Source organism: Palaemon carinicauda, chromosome 9 (genome assembly GCF_036898095.1).
Source record: "Palaemon carinicauda isolate YSFRI2023 chromosome 9, ASM3689809v2, whole genome shotgun sequence".
Taxonomy (NCBI): domain Eukaryota; kingdom Metazoa; phylum Arthropoda; class Malacostraca; order Decapoda; family Palaemonidae; genus Palaemon; species Palaemon carinicauda.
The window spans coordinates 11507915-11520414 of record NC_090733.1 but is presented as its reverse complement, the minus strand read 5'-3'; the positions used below and the strand labels follow the sequence as shown (position 1 = coordinate 11520414).

At 36.0% G+C, this 12500-nt stretch overlaps 1 pseudogene; it reads left to right on the top strand.

Moving 5' to 3' along the window:
• Positions 1–21: 21 nt before the first annotated feature.
• Positions 22–12500, top strand: part of LOC137646275 (glutamate receptor-like) — a 38008-nt pseudogene continuing 25529 nt past the window's right edge.

Below are 12500 nucleotides of genomic sequence, written 5' to 3'. Positions count from 1 at the left end.
ATAGTAGATACTTCAATCTTCATGGCAGTAGAGAGGGCGTTGGCTGGTGTGGGAAAAGGAGGATCAGGGAATGAGGGGGTAAGAGGGAAAGGATCAAGAGAGGATGGTGGTAGAGCTGTGACAGACAGACCTAGAGACAGCAGTCCTTGGCTAACGGTAGGTTTCTTGATTGGCTTGGCAATATGGGAGGGATTCAGTGACAAAGAAAAAGTTTGACTCCTTGAATAGCCAGTTGTCAATACAGTATGTAGTGCTCATTATGAAGGAGGTTTTAGCCTCTACATCTGTAAAAGGATTTGGTGATGTAAAGCTTTAGGGCTAGGGATTTCTATGCCACTGGCTCGCAAAAGGGGCAGCATTGTCCGCTCGAAGAGCAAAGTACTTCTTGCAAGATCTCCAAGGGTTTGGGACATCATAGCAAAACTTGTTACGGGGCCTATTCCTTTTTGGATAAAATACCTAATAGATGTAATGAAGAGACACGAAATCAAGGTCAAAAAGTCGTAGGATATCAGCCAGGCTGGAATCTGAGATATAAATCTCAACTGTGTTGAAGATTTCAGCCAGCAAGATTGTTGAGAGAACAGTGCTGGTTAGTTCTTCCTCATGGGAATTGAGATGAGACAGGACTGATAATACCCAGAAAGGTTCATAAAGAAGCTTACTATACTGTTCCCAGATGATATTCCGACAAAGGGATTAAAAGGGATAAATGGGAACTGTAGGCCTTTAAACACTCTAGAGAAACACATTTAGCAACATAGGGAACAACACCTGAATTATCATCAAGGAACCATCATAACAAACAAATTGTTGAAGTATTGGTTTAGAATATGAACAAAAACAAACTAGATCTTCATTGTCTACCATTTTAACCTATAGAAATGATAATCTGAATACACCTTTCTGATCATGCCTTGATTTCATTAGTAGTGAAGACTGAGCAGCCTGTCTTTGATATATCATACTCTTGTAAAATCTATATGAAATCCCAAACAAACTGGAATGGGATTTTGCATGATCTTTTGTGCTTGAATTGGTCACGATTATATACTAGCGTAGATCCTGTTGTCCCTTTGAATGAGAATCTAGTCATAATAATTAATAGGCGTATCCCTTCTCGTGCGCTAAGGTACCGAGTGAAGGACAAACTGTGGTTCAATGATGACTTTAGACGTGCTTAATTGGAGAAGCAGGAGGCATATCACCTTTGGAAGGGTAACAAATCAGATTTGACATGGAACAACTATACTCAGCTTCGAGCTTTTGCTCAGAGAGTTTATGCCTCAACTAAAAAGGAACACAATTTAACCATAAAAGAAACCCTTTCTGGTACAACTCAGGAACATAAATGGTGGTCTACCCTTAAATCTGCACTCTTTGGTGTAGATGCTACAATTCCTCCTTTACTTAAACCAGATGGCTCAGTCACTCACTGTCCAAATGAAAAGGCAACCCTTTTGGCTGATGTTTTTGACAATAAACAGAGTAATGAAAAACTTGAACATCCTCATTCCTGTTTTCCTAAGGCTAAACTATCTAGTTTAGCTTTTTGATCTGGTAAGATTAAAGCTCTGTTGATGGACCTTGATGCTTATGGAGGTGTAGACCTAAATGGTATTTTTCCTTTGTTTTTTTATAAAGACAGCAGATTTCTTAGCTCCAAAGTTATCGGTTATTTTGCGTAAGTTAACCAGAAGAGGAGCTTTTAGCAATTGTTGGAGAACTGGTAATGTTACTCCTCTATGTAAATGTGTTTGTGGTAGCCCAAGTCCCACTGATTACCACCCAATTTCCATAACTCCCATATTATCTAAAGTTTTTGAACGTCTTCTGGCAAAACGTCTTTATAGGTTTGTTGAAGGTAATCACCTACTCCCTTGTTTGCAATTTGGTTTTCGTAAAGGCCTTGGAGCTTGTGATGCCCTTCTTACAATCTCCAATGCTGTACAAAAATCCCTTGATTGTGGTTAGGAAGTTCGTATGATTGGCCTTGATTTTAGTGCTGCCTTTGACCGTGTTAATCATGAGACCCTTCTTTTCAAACTGAAACAGTTGGGATTAGGTGGGTCGTTTCTTAGTATTATTATTGATTTTCTAAGTAATAGATCTCAAAGAGTTGTTGTTGATGGGCACCATAGTGAGTATAGGAATGTGATATTTGGTGTTTCCACAGAGTAGTGTTCTTGGCCCATTACTTTTCATACTATATACACATGACATGTGGTTTGGCCTAGAAAACAAGCTCGTTGCATATGCAGATGATACTACTCTCTTTGTATCAATTCCATCCCCTGAATGTAGATCTGGGGTTGGTGAATCCCTTAAAAAGAAATTTAGCTAAAATTAGTGCATTGTGCAACTTATGGGGTATGAAGTTGAATCCTAACAAAACTCAAAGTATGATTGTAAGTAGGTCAAGGACGGTTGCCCCTCAACATCCGGATCTCAGTATTGATAATGTTTCTTTAAATTTGTATGACTCTTTTAAAATTTTAGATGTGATTCTCGACAGTAAATTAACTTTTGAGAAACACATTAGGTCTGTCTTCTTCAATTGCAAAAATAATTGGCTTATTGAGAAAGTCTTACAAGATTTTCGGTGATCAATCTATTCTGAAAAAAAATTGTTTTAATTCTTTCATTCAATCTTGTTTTGAGTATTGTTCTCCTGTCTGGTGTTCAGCTGCTGATTCTTATCTTAATTTGTTGGACAGAAACTTACAGTCCATTAAACTTCTTATTCCTGATCTAGATATTAATCTTCGGCACCGTCGTTCAATTAGTTCATTATGCATTTTGCATAAGATTTTTTATAACTCTGACCATCCTTTACATTCAGATCTCCCTGGACAATTCTATCCTGTTTGTAATACTAGGTAGGCAGTTAATTCTAATAGCCAGGCCTTCTCCAACATGAGGCTATATACTACACAGTATTCTATAAGTTTTATTACAGCTGTTTACCAAGTTGTGGAATGATCTTCCTAATCGGGTAGTTGAATTCGTAAAACTTCAAAAGTTCAAAGTTGGAGCAAATGTTTTTATGTTAACCAGGCTGACATGAGACTTTTTATAGTTTATATATGACATATCCTCTTTTTGACGTTGTTAATAGTTTATATGGGACATATCTGTTTTGATGTTGTTACAGTTTTTTTAGAATGATACATTGTTAATTTATTCTCATCATTTATTTATTTCCTTATTTTCTTTCCTCACTAGGCTATTTTTCCCTGTTGGAGTATTTGGGCTTATAGTATCCTGCTTTTCCAACTAGGGTTGTAGCTTGGCTAATAATAATAATAATAATAATAATAATAATAATAATAATAATAATAATGATAATTGTGCTTTGCAGTCAGATGTTAGCCGTTGAGTCACGGACGCAAATAATTTCTCAAATAACATGGAATTCCTTGAAGTTTTTAATGAAATCTAACCTAACAATCTGTCCGTAGCCACCATTATTCACTTGAGCTATCCTTTATTATCAGTAATTAAAAACGTTTTAATGGAATGTACAAAATTATCTATTTAAATTGTTTCTTGAATAATTTCTAAGATGTTCCTCTAAGCTTGCTTATATTTGTGTCACTTTCTATCTATTGCCTCAGACACCGGTTACAAGATTAACCACTTGACAATCGCAACTGTAGCATTCAAATAAAGTAATAAGATTTAGAAGGATTTTCTACTGAAATTTCTTATTCCCATTGCATTCACAATTTCAGTTGGGCAAATCTACAACACTCCAGCTAAATTGTGAAAAAAAAAAGATTCCACTGTTGATTGGGTTTTGAAATAGCCAAGAGCTGCAGGTTCCGACTTGTTTATAAGGAAGCAAGTTATATGACTTACTTTTCATGACATATAAAAGCAAAACTATCAAACGGTAATTAAAAAGGCCGGTAGAGAAGAATAAATGTCAAATAGCTGAATAGTTATTGTCCTTTCATAAAAAAATATAATACTCAACTAAATTAACAAAAAGGACAAACCAATAAAAAGTTGAAATTTAAATTTTTTATACCATATTTCCAAACACCTTGATTAGAATAATCTTATCTACATTCCTGCACACACGTTCCCCTAGGATGAAAACAACGAGAGGCTTTGCATATAAATTCCCCTAATTCCTGGCTGGGGGGGAAAGGCTTTACTAAATTTTTAAGGACGGGAAGCGCTGCACCCTGGTTTTGAAATCCAAGAATCTAACATTTTCCCCTAGACCCCTAAATTTTAGGAGGTTCATTTACGGGTAAATGACCTAGGATATAAGGAATACACAAAGGCCCCTAACACACACACACACACACACACACATATATATATATATATATATATGTATATATATATATATATATATATGTATATATATATATATATATATATATGTATATATATATATATATATATATATATACATACGAAAAGTTTAAGGCCATTTCCGTCAACAGGCGTAAGAGGAGATGATGATGATGATATATGAAGTTTAGGGGAACACTCCCATTGTCATTAAGCTCGCATAAATCTTGGTATTGTAATTAAATTACAAAATCTTATATAGCTTTTGTTATCTCTTGGTACTTATGCTCTAATAAAGTGTTCTAGCTTTTCTGGCCAGATTTCAGAACTAATGTAATGACCATATAGTGTCCCATAGACACTTATGGTCACCTTTCGTAAACGTCGCTGCCCTTGACCAAAGTTCGAGTCCCACTCAAGCTCGATAGTTTCTTGTAGTGTCTGCATCCTCCCAATCCTTGTGGGCCAATGATTGGATGTTTTGGGAGCCTGTAGGTCTACCTGCATGGTCATGAGCAGCTATTGCCTAGCCCTCCCTGGTCCTAGCGTGAGTGGTTAATTTAGACAGCCTCTAGGGCATTGACCTGTTAGCTAAGGTATTCACTGTCCCTTGCCTCTGCCATTCATGACCAGTCTTTAAACCTTTAAACTTCCGACGTGTGTATTAGATGCACTCTATATATGATGAACACAATAGCGTGTTCAATAAAAATTTCTTTTTGAAAACGATACGGTGTTGATTCTTATCATATATGGATTCATTACGAGTATTTCTGATTAAATGTTATAGACTTACCTTATGGTCGAGAATTTTGGCAAAACTCGGTAGTATGTAAGGCAGTGGTCACATCAGGGAAATCCTGGAAGACAGTTACCATGTAGGATCAGACTTCTATAAGGAGCTCTAGTTTCATGTTTGTTAGTCACCCTGCCTTTCATTAGATGAGGTTATGGTTCAATCTTATCATAAGGTCGAAATACGCACGCACGCACGCACACATATTTTGTGTGTGTATATATATATATATATATATATATATACCAAGGCACTTCCCCTAACTTTTGGGGGGTAGCCGACATCAACAAATGAAACAAAACAAAAAAGGGGACCTCTACTCTTTACGTTCCTCCCAGCCTAACAAGGGACTCAACCGAGTTCAGCTGGTACTGCTAGGGTGCCACACCCCACCCTCCCCCATTATCCACCACAGATGAAGCTTCATAATGCTGAATACCCTACTGCTGCTACCTCCGCGGTCATCTAAGGCATCGGAGGAAGCAGCAGGGCCTATCGGAACTGCGTCACAATCGCTCGCCATTCATTTCTATTTCTAGCACGCTCTCTTGCCTCTCTCACATCTATCCTTCTATCACCCAGAGCTTCCTTCACTCCCTCCATCCACCCAAACCTTGGCCTTCCTCTTGTACTTCTCCCATCAACTCTTGCATTCATCACCTTCTTTAGCAGACAGTTATTTTCCATTCTCTCAACATGGCCAAACCACCTCAACATATTCATATCCACTCTAGCTGCTAACTCATTTCTTACACCCGTTCTCACTCTCACCACTTAATTCCTAACCCTATCTACTCGAGATACACCAGCCATACTCCTTAGACACCTCATCTCAAACACATTCAATTTCTGTCTCTCCATCACTTTCATTCCCCACAACTTCGATCCATATATCACAGTTGGTACAATCACTTTCTCATATAGAACTCTCTTTACATTCATGCCACACCCTCTATTTTTTAATACTCCCTTAACTGCCCCCAACACTTTGCAACCTTCATTCGCTCTCTGACGTACATCTGCTTCCACTCCACCATTTGCTGCAACAACAGACCCCAAGTACTTAAACTGATCCACTTCCTCAAGTAACTCTCCATTCAACATGACATTCAACCTTGCACCACCTTCCCTTCTCGTACATCTCATAACCTTACTCTTACCCATATGAACTCTCAACTTCCTTCTCTCACACACTCTTCCAAATTCTGTCACTAATCGGCCAAGCTTCTATTCTGTGTCTGCAACCAGTACAGTATCATCCGCAAACAACAACTGATTTACCTCCCATTCATGGTCATTCTCGTCTACCAGTTTTAATCCTCGTCCAAGCATTCGAGCATTCACCTCTCTCACCACTCCATCAACATACAAGTTAAACAACCACGGCGACATCACATATCCCTGTCTCAGCCCCACTCTCACCGGAAACCAATAACTTACTTCATTTCCTATCCTAACACATACTTTACTACCTTTGTAGAAACTTTCCACTGCTTGCAACAACCTTCCACTAACTCCATATAACCTCATCACATTCCACATTGCTTCCCTATCAACTCTATCATACGCTTTCTCCAGATCCATAAACGCAACATACACCTCCTTACCTTTTGCTAAATATTTCTCACATATCTGCCTAACTGTAAAAATCTGATTCATACAACCCCTACCTCTTCTAAAACCACCCTGTACTTCAAGATTGCATTCTCTGTTTTATCCTTAATCCTATTAATCAGTACTCTACCATACACTTTTCCAACTATGCTTAACAAACTAATACCTCTTTAATTACAACACTCATGCACATCTCCCTTACCCTTATATAGTGGTACAATACATGCACAAACCCAATCTACTGGTACCATTGACAACACAAAACACATATTAAACAATCTCACCAACCATTCAAGTACAGTATTGACACATGATGAATATAAAATGTATAATAACCACGAAAGGAAAAATGAAAAGACTTGATTGAAGTTAGTACTTTCGTCCATTAGGGACATCAACACACTCAACAATGGGAATACATGTACAAAGACATTATATTTATACAGGAGAAGGGGATCCAACAGCTGTCAGTCTCCAGAGGTTCTCTTAATAACGCCTTGGCCTCCCACTGTTTAGGGTCAAGTCACGGAATTGGATGGTCAGAGGCGAAAAAAAATAATCCATGTAAATGACTATTTCTAAAGGAATATTGTTGAATCCTTTTTAATCTCCTGTATCAAAGGTAAAAATTTTAATCTAAGCCCATGTCTATTTTCCGTTAATCCAGTATTATCCTTTTATCTAAAATCTGACCTTTCCAGAATTATTAAGAAACTGACAGCTGTTGGACCTCCCTCTCCTGTATGAATACTAGGTCTTTGTATAATGTATTCTCATTGTTGAGCCTGTTGATGTCCCTAATGGACGAAAGTATTAACTCCAATCAAGTCTTTTCACTTTTCCTTTCGTGGATATATATATATATATATATATATATATATATGTATATATATACATATATATATATATATATATATATATATATATATATATATATATATATATATATATATATAGATAGATAGATAGATAGATAAATAGATAGATATATAGTTTGTGCGTGTTAGGGAGAGAGATAGTTGCTTTAAGAAGATTCCTCGTCAAGAGATTCAAGAATTGTAAAGAATGAACAAAAATACTTATCTCTCTATCATATCTTTGGCTGCATCTTTTACTTGCAATGGCTGTGCATGCCTTATAGCCTTCTCCCAATTTTCAGGTGTTATAGTATCCATAACTTCTTTTTTAATTACCGATAGATCTGTCATCTTGAAATGGTTTCGTTTCGCTGCAAAACTTTTTACTTAGCCCCAAACTAGTCCTATCGAGTTGCTTTGGAGGTAGTAGGGAGGAAGCCAAATAATTTCAGGTCAATTTTTGGCTACAATTTTATATACAACTCTCTCTCTCTCTCTCTCTCTCTCTCTCTCTCTCTCTCTCTCTCTCTCTCTCTCTCTCTCTCTCTCTCTCTCTCTCTCTCTCTCTATATATATATATATATATATATACATATATATATATATATGTATATATATATATATATATATATATGAGAAAGATATAGAGAATACTCCTCAAGCTTTTCAAAATGTTGAAAAGTTGACTTTTCATCAGTTATTCTGACACGACTCAAGGGAAGTGCATATCAAAACCACTCATCTTCACATTATATGGTTAACTTTAATGACTGGCTTAAAGCATTTAATCACTTATGGCGTGATGGAGCGCCAACTATATGGGAGCTCTAGTTGATAAGATTTGACCATTTCTAAGAGATTAACATTAGGTTTATAGTTTCTTAACTGACCAATGTGGATTCCAGTACTGACCTGAGAATCGAGATTGTAGATGTGGCAATATGTGATGTTTAAAAACTGTTTCGAATATTGCTATTTAATAACTGTATAAATAAATCCATAACTTGTAATTATTTGAGTAATACAAAACAGTTTGGTTATATAATAACGACCTATATTTCATAATAAAATTTTACGATACTCAAAAGTAAATGGTTTTGTCCCACTCTAACTCTCATGAAGGCCTGGTTTGAAGATAGTTAAGATTTGTTAAGGATATTGAAATGAAAATATTATTGGACATGATAAAAATGAACAACTTGGCCTTTACTAAATGAAAGAAAATACTTGATAGCAACAGAGAAAGATATTAAATCTTTTACATAGCCTTTGCATTTTATACCTTCGGCTTTAGCATACTGAATTTTGCGTATATATATATTTTTTTCGAACGAACACTTACGGATTAACATTTTCATAAGACATTTTACGGATATGGAAAACTTTCTAATGAACATTTGCACGACGAACTTCTAAAAGTACGATTTTTTACATTTTTTTTTTATTACAATTTTTGTCCCATTACCATTTCCCATTACGATACTCTTTTTAATTATGATTTTTCTATTGCACGTTTTTTTCAAATATGATTTTTTCCCATTATGGAATTCTAATATAATCGAACTTTATACATTACGTACTTTATCCTAGCATATTTTAAGCAAACGAACTTTATCCTACGAATTATTGTTATCTGAAGTTTTATCCAGAACCTGTCTGTCCCTGAGTGTCTAGCACTAGAACACAATACCTATAATCAGCTAGCGGCGCTTAAAGCTAGCATTACCTTACCCATTACAATTCTAATGTGGAAACGCTGGGCTATATTACCTACAAAAATAATTCATGATCCATTGCGAACACTCTTCGTGGCAGCAATAGAATTTAATTATGAAAGCCATCAGTAGCATTATCCAACTTGTTTCGGCGATTTCAGTTATAAGCACTTATTACTTAGAAAGAATTTGGAAGGATGTGAAGGTACTCGCCTACTTATCAGCAGTTCCCATTTAGTATTAAAAGGGCAAATCTTATTGTTGGTACGAATATTCACGAAGGTCTCGGAATAAAGTTCTAAGAAGATTTATCGTAAAAGTTTCCGGATATTATCGGTCTTGTTTTGCGTCACACGAAGGGTGGTCTGCTACCTATGCGTTTCCTCATTTTGGCTGATTGATGATTTGATGTCTTATTCGTGGATGTAATTAGGGTTATTCATAATTCCCGTCATGGTCTTACTCTACTGTAAGCTGATTGTAGGAATCGGAATGCCTCTGAGCATGCATTTACTGTCATTACAAATGGCTGGTAATAGTGAATGTACCTTTTTATTTTTTATAGATACTAATGATAATAATATAATTAATTATATTACTAAAACTATTTTCACAAAAGAGCTAATGATGACCTATAGTGCTTCTGTTCTATAACAATCCCTCCTGTATTTTGTTATAATTGTATACTTCCGTGTTCTTGTTCAATTAACATCACTTCTGTTACTACTATTACTATTTCTACAAATAATAATAATAATAATAATAATAATAATAATAATAATAATAATAATAATAATAATAATAATAATAATAATAATAATAATAATGAAACAAATAACTTCTACTGACAAAACTTCCTGCATAATATTCTCACTATTTCCAGACATATTTCATATGCCAGCAAATCAAGCGAAGAAAGAGCATCAGCCGAGTGCGGCTTTCCAGGCGAGACCGATGACGCAAGGGTTTTATTGATAAATTATTTTCTGGAGGGAGTGTCCATCGACATATAGTATATAAGGAAGCGGTTGCTTTGTTTTTGCAGCTATCCTGATTGGACAACGAAACGTGAGGTCTGATTGAGGAGGTGCTGTGAAGGAGCGTGTAAGGGAACTGTGCAAAGTTATCGAATAGCAACAAGGAAAGGCTTGGGCGTCAGAAATATTTTCCACTGGAAGACGACGTCAAGGAACTGCTGGGTCAACTTGGAGAAACTCAGTTTGCAAAGTTTGTGTTTCATCATTGTTCAGAAAAAAAAAAAAAAAAAAAAAAAAAAACATCCATTTGCCACTTTGACAGGGACTTAAGAATTTTACTTAGTTTGAGGGCTGTTTTCCTGGTCCCATCATACTGGGGAACACTATGTACTACAGGACCTGCAAGATCTGTTTATCATATTCATTCTTAGGTATTTTGCGTATCACTCTGCGTATTGCGTGTTTACTGTCAAATCCACATTATCGAAGCACTCAAGCAAGAAAGTCTAAGTACTGCGTCCGCAATTTTTCCCACCATACATCTATTTAAATGAGCTACTTGAACAAAAGCTGCGAATAAGCTGGAACAGTATGAGGAAAAAATGTTGTTTCTCTCAGTAACTATAACTCAAGCCTTTGGGCTTCTTTAACAGTTGATCTGCGAAAGCAAGAATAGTGTGAAATAGGGAGGAGCAAATCCTCACCAGTATCTTAAATACTACACTCAGGATCTTCTATCCTCCTCCTTAATATATTTGGTAAACCCTTACCAATTTCAATTCTTTCATTCCTACATCAAGACACGCCTTACACACTTTAGTTAGCCTCTTAATAACTGTTCTTCCAATTTGCTGCTTTATCTCGCTTGTAATCAACTAAGCTCTGCTATCTATCCATCCTTTAACGTTTTGATTACCAGCCTCACTTACTAAACATAGGGCAGAGACTAGGATTTACTATTTTTTTTCTTTATACTGCCAATTAGATTCAGGTATAAGTTACAATGTTTAATTTTCTTAGTAAATTTGGTTGCATTGTATGATCTAGAGTATAGGAGATGACTAGAACGAGACTTCGGACACTGCAATCAGAGAGAGAGAGAGAGAGAGAGAGAGAGAGAGAGAGAGAGAGAGAGACAGACAGAGAGATTTGCTCTTCGTATCTTTGTGATATTCGTGTTTTAATATTCCAGTGGTTACTTTCATGAATAATTCCTTTCTTGACGAAGGGCAAGAAACCCCGGCTAGAACATGATTGGTTAATAACATTCCATAAAAACTGATTTCGGTTTTATATTTATTTTACCAAATTGATATTTTATATAGATGTTTGTCTTATAATAGTGTGGATACATAAGGATTTTTTTTGTTTTAATAGTGATACTTATAACAATGATGTTAAGAATTAAACCTACTACTACTACTACTACTACTACTACTACTTGCAGTTTCTATAAGAATACTTACATATTTTGATTTACTTGGAAATGTGATGATCAACTGGTCTCAGACTGTATCGTGAAAAGTAATCCAGCTGGACGTCCCTCTGTCATTTTTAAGCAAATATTGTAGGCCTACATAAAGATTTAATGTAATCAGTTTTCTGTCTATTTTTTTTTTTATTCTAGATACAAATAAGATTTTGTGTTTATGGTAATAGTGCTAACCAGTGTCATCATTTTTACTGTAGGTACAATTTCACTTTTACTGTCTATAATGAATATTATTTGCAATTAACAATTTGTACCAACTGTTCTGAAAATATCCAATCACAAAAACCATCGTGCCCTTGCCATCTCACGACTGATAATTTAAACTTTAAGTACAGCATTAAATAACAAAATTAGTCCTTATAAGAGAACAACCAAGTTCAATTTTAATGAACTATGTAATATCTCGAGTAGTAATATACCTAGATAACTGAATATCTCGCACGTGGAGGTGATGGAGCTCGTTGAGATGTTCTTGCGGGTGTGAGCGGTTAGACGAGTTGATATTCAAGCCCCCTTCTCAGAATCCAGCCCCACAGCTTATATGGTCGCAGACTGTATAGAAGCTCGTGCGCGTGGAGTAATGTATATCAAAGACTCCAGGGACATCCCTGGCAGATAAAAGAAAGCAGGGCTCTCTGTCCTGACAATCAGCGCTCGTGTCAAGGTCCATAGAATACACGTGCCTCGTCTCTTACGAGGGTTTCTCTTTATCTTTATCTGCCTTGGGAGTAACGATCAGAT